This window comes from Solanum lycopersicum, chromosome 8 (genome assembly GCF_036512215.1).
Source record: "Solanum lycopersicum chromosome 8, SLM_r2.1".
In the NCBI taxonomy this organism is placed as follows: domain Eukaryota; kingdom Viridiplantae; phylum Streptophyta; class Magnoliopsida; order Solanales; family Solanaceae; genus Solanum; species Solanum lycopersicum.
The window spans coordinates 39725431-39731051 of NC_090807.1; the positions used below are offsets into that span (position 1 = coordinate 39725431).

The 5621-nt window shown below is 32.6% G+C and overlaps 1 long non-coding RNA gene across 2 annotated transcripts; it reads left to right on the plus strand.

Annotated features, from left to right (window-relative positions):
* Positions 1 to 796: 796 nt before the first annotated feature.
* LOC104648708 (uncharacterized) lies at positions 797 to 5360 on the plus strand. 2 transcript variants are annotated; one of them, XR_003247864.2, is made up of 3 exons: positions 797 to 1081; positions 2371 to 2547; positions 4002 to 5360. It is a non-coding gene; the product is annotated as an uncharacterized lncRNA (long non-coding RNA). The 2 variants fall into 2 exon arrangements; XR_011211088.1 differs by having other exon boundaries at positions 2433 to 2547.
* The last annotated feature ends 261 nt before the right edge of the window (positions 5361 to 5621 follow it).

Here is a 5621-nt window from a genome sequence, read left to right on the forward strand (position 1 = left end):
AGATAAATTGGTGTAGATGCGCATGTTTATTTTATTGTTTTTACTATTACAGTAAATAGTTATGGTTTAGTTATTTAATTTTGGGACATGATGCAAGAAGTTATGTTGAGATGGTCTGGGTATGTGATGAGGATATGCACAAATTTCTTAATGTAGCGGTATGAGAGGTTTGGTTGTTCATGGATTCAAGAAATGTTAAGGAAGCCTGAAGATGTATTAGGGAGAAGTTATTAGATAGGACATGGCACGATTGCAGATTACCGAGGACATGACTTTAGACATGAAGGTGTGAAGGACAGAGATTAGGATAGAAGGCTAGTGGTTAGGAATGTTTTCATACTATTAGCTACGAGTTTATTGTCTGTCGTCAATTCTTCAAGCTACATTATTACTCGTGTTTCTTGTTCTTCAATTTTTGTTATTTTCATGTAGTTTGATCATAGTTGTAGTATTGTTCTACTACAATTTGTTGATTAATACTAGATTTTTATTTTATTTCCAATACTTCTTTTTTAGACTATTTTTGTTTTGAGTGAGGGTCTATTAGAAACAACTATTCTTCCTTTAAGGTAAAGATATGTCAGCATAAATAATAACCTCCAAAGACCACATTGTGTGGGACTACAGTAGATTTTTTTGTTCATTTTTGTAGTTGATTGTTAATTTGATTGTCATTTTAGATAATTAAAATGCTATTATGTGACGTGGAACTTTGATCTTTTGTGCATTTGTTGTGTTGGTGTTTTATCCTGACTTTTTTTAAAACTTTAATATGGTTGCTGTAATGAACATTTTATTAAATAACATGAAAGTTTCCAAAAAACTAAAATGTAACACAATCCAAAGCAAAGAAAAGGATCGTCCCAAAGTGACCGGCCCATCAACAAATAATTTCAACACAAGCTGGATACGTCACTTCTCCATCTTCATCAATTCCTTTATTTGCCAGAAAAGGAAACCAAAGTTTCCTTTCAATTCCTTACATCACCACTAAAATCCTTATTGTTTAAATTGTTATTCATATGATTTTGTTCCACCACAGTGCAGATTTCAATCTCCATGTTCAAATTCATTTCTCTATGTAGGTTCCGACCATCTTTGAATTCTTCCATTATAGCACTTGAATATATTCTTTCATTAAGCTTTCTTTTTTAAATTGTTGATACCATCAGATCTAGATGCTGCTTTATTCCTCCAATTTTTATGATGATGTTCCTCCTTGATTTATCGGTGAACTTTCTTTTCTTGAGAACACATATCCATTTGATTAAACTGGTTATTTTTGAGCCTCTGAACCCTTCTCTTGCTTTCTGGATTGCATTATTCCTATGTATGGTGAAGCAATAAATTGGTAAAAGCAATAAGTAAACTATTGTTCCTGTTAATTGTCTATTCTTCATGATTTTTGACACTTAGTTCTTTATTCATTGAATATTGATGCCTTCATCCTGCCTAATTTTACATTGATTAAATCTTTTTGTTCTTATCCTCAAATTGACAATTTGTTTCGTGTCTAAGTTGAGAATTTTCTCAGCTTTAGTAGAAAGCTCCATGAAATTAGAATAGTTGAATCTATCAGTTCTTTAAAAAACTAGATTAGCTAGATAGTCAGCCATAGAATTACCTTCTCTATTGGTGTAATTTAAGCTAAACTGAGAAATCTGAGCCATTTCCTTGATGTCTTCTATTACTATTGCAGTTTTCCAGGGAATTACCCAAATTCCTGATAAATTTTTTCTAAGACTAATGAGTCAGTTTCAAAATCAATCCACATGATCCCACTATCAATGCAATGATATATTTCTCCATGGGCATAAAATAGGTCTCACTCATGATTTCATAGACAGAAACTATAAGAACTTCGCCCAGGATTGCCTTAAGAAGCTCGACTTTTGTTTCATTTTAACTTGCCATGCTCTAAGTTGTATCCATCTTACTGTCTTATAGTAAAACTTGGGTTTGTACTTCTCCAAATAGTCCATTAATATTTGCCAGATTCTATGAATCTAACTTCAATTAGGATATATAAATTTGACCATTAATCAATATCGTGTAACATCACACAACTAAGAAATAGAAAAAAAATTTAAATCTGAAAATAATTGGTCTTTGGATAGTGTTGGGAAATCTGGAATATTTGTCTAAGTTAGGAAAGTGAATTCTGGTCATTTTCAAACAACCATAGCTCCTACGGTTGAAAATTCCTAGTAATAATCTTTTCAACGCTGTCGAGTTTGCACGATTTTGAGTTCGGACAAATGAGTTATGCGCTTTAGAAGTTGGGTTGTTGGATTGGGGAAGTGCCCAATCAAGGATTGTAAAGGGTATTTTAGTATTTTTCACTACCCTATTAATTTAATCCATTTGTAGGAATTTAATATGGGTCAAGAATGAATTTCGTCAGTTTTAGAAGTTGGGAATTATTATGCTAGGTTTAAGGAGAAAGGAGAAGAGAAGAAGAAGAAGAAGAAGAAGAAGAAGAAGGGCAAGATTCGCCAAAATCATCAAATCAACTCGTGCATTTCGTTGGGGGTGATCCCTAAAACGGTATGTGGGGCTGTATCATCGTTGGGCTTGTTAACCCACGTGTCTAGCGTGTTTGATTCAACATGTTTTCATCCTAAAAGATTGGATTTTGAATGTTCTTGAATTGCTTTCGTTCTTGAACATGACTTGAGATTTAAGAGTTCTTTGATGATATAAGTTGTGTTCTTGAATTCATTAAGTTAGATCATTGTATATATGATGTGAGTATATAAATCTAAGGTGAATTTGAGAAAATCGAATTAGAATGATTTAAGGTCAGGAAAACGAGATGGAAATTTGTCATGCGTCACCTAGGCAGATCCAGGCACGACGCACTCAATATGTGCCAAAGAACATGGGGTTACGCGCGTGCAGTGTACTAGAATGAGGCCTCAGAACTTGAGGCCTGGCACGACACGCCCAGAACATGCCCAAATCAATGTTTTACCAGTTTTCGTAAAACGATCTGATTAAGCCCTTGTAAAGTGTTTTAGCACTTCCTAACGATTCTAACCACTCTAAATGAATTCTAACCATATAGAAATCACCCAGAAACATGAACTACAACCTTGAATCCATAACTTCAAAATCAAGGAAAGTTTAGAGCAAAGTTTAGAATGTTCTTAAAGTCCTTTCAAGAAGTCTTTTATAGATAGTTTTAAACTTGTTTTTAGACTAAAAGATCAGGCTGAGTAAAGAGTAAATATAAGAAAAATAAGAAGTTCATTTAAATTTATAAATCTTTCAAAAATGTTTTAATCTCGTTTTAAGACTAAAGTTTGAGTTCAGTTCAGAGCGAAGTGAAGTTTTTTCTTCATAGCAATATATGAAGACTAAGTATTCCCAAAGCAATATAAATATGTTTTCACATTTTAAAAGAATGGAAACTGAGATTTTCAAAGAGCCTTCGGGCTAGTATTTAGTAATAGAGTAATAGCTTTCTAAACTGAGATCCTAAGATATCTTTTGAGCTATGTATTTGAGAACTAATATCAAATCACAGAAGCAGTATGTTTTAATAACATAAGAGCCAGTATAGTTAGGGATTAGTAATGAGGAATGATATGGGGGGGGGGAGTTCAGAAAACTCACGGCCCCTATAAACCATGTATCCACCATGAGTACAAAAGGTTCATACTTTATAGATGATCCCTTTTCAAAGTATACTAGTGGATCCATAAGACAGGTTAGGTCTTATAGCTTTGGCCGGGTATAGGATGTTCTGTCAACATGAGGTAGATCAATGTATCATCACTATAGCTCGTTAAGTGATGGTTTTCGGTTGGTGAAACTCCCTTAAAAATTAAATGTATTTCTATATGCACATCAGTTTATTTGTGTTTTTACATACATATGAGATTCAATTATATCCTTGTACACATTCAGAGTTCAAAACATGTTTTCAAACAACTTTTCTTTCACTTGCTTTTAAATTGCTTTCTATTAAAATTAGTTAGTTATATTGAGTTATGTAGGATGCTTTAATGTCGGATGTACGATTGGGAGAGTCTTCTACTTCGCTTAAGCACTTACTAGACAATCTTACCATTGCTATTCGTAAAGGTGCTAGAACTATTGCCCATTAAATTCCGTTTTGTCCTTATTTTTGAGTTATTATCGTCTGTCACAATTGTATTATTCCTTCATTACTAGCTTATCAACAATCAAAGTTCCCAAGACTTTGGCAGAAGAATTGGTTTATCCAGGTTGGAATCAGACTATGATTTTTGAGATGACTACATTGCATGGTAATAGTAATGTTGAGCTTATTTCCTTACCAGAAGGAAAAACAACAATTGGTTGTCATTGGATATTCTTTGTTATGATACATTATATGAAGCTATTGATCTTTTCAAAGCGAGCTTGATTGCTAACAGACACAGATATATGACATTGATTATGAAATTTTTTTAATTGTTCCTATGATGGCATTCGTCCATATTCTTAATGGACCCCTTTTTTCAAATGAACATAAAAAATGTATTTCTACATTGAGAACTTATTGAAGAGGTATATATGGAGAAACCAACAGGATTTGTTGCTGAGGACAACATAGACTAGTTTGTAAACTTCGTCAATATCTCTATGGTCTCAAGTCATCTCACAGAGCATGGTTTGTTCATTTCTATCTATTATCCAACAATGTGGAATGATCCGAATATAAGCTAATCACTATATATTCTATAGGCATTAACAATTTGGGAAACATACATTTTTTATTGTTTATACTGAAGATATTGTTATCATATATAATGATAATGAAGGTATTGCTCATCTCAAAGAACACCTATCATGTCATTTTTCACACAAAGGATTTAGGCAAGCTGAAATAATTTCTAGGCACTGAAGTAGCACAATCAAACCATGGTATTTCTATTACACAAAGGAAACATGCCTTGGATATTTTGGAAGGCACTTTTATGTTGGTTTGTATTGGCTATCCCGTTGACTTAATATTAATCTTATTACATAAGAAGTTGAGCCTCTAAAAGCTCCTTAACGATCTTGGAGACTTGTTAAACTCAACAATCTTAAGATCATGCGAATATACATCTCATTTTTAGTTAGTATAGTCAGTCAATTTTGCAATCACTTTGTCATAGTAACTTGAACTGTTGGTACTTACCGTATATCCACTTCTATTTGTGCTCAAAGTGAATTTCTTTTATAGCCTATGAATTCTATGTTAATCTTATCTCAGTATTCATACAAGATCAATGAAAGCACAATAATTTCTTTTATATGTTATTTTTTTAAATTTAAATTACTATAATAATATATAATGCATTCTACATTAAGTGTTGCATTAGTAAAAAGAATTGTCAAAAAGTAAGTATCACAGGAAGAACTCAAGATTTTTTATAAAGTATTTGTACTATTGTGAATGTCTATCATGTGGAGTCCTTTTTAGGATATGGTTAAAGAGTCCTCCTACTTGGGGACCAAGTTAGATTTCTCATATAAATAGAGTGCTCCTCTTCATTGTATATTAATTCATCAAGAGAAATAAAAAGTCTTCTCTTCTTTGCTCTGTAGTTTCTTCTTCTTATCTTATAGTTTTATAACACGTTATCAGCACGAGACTCTAATTTCTC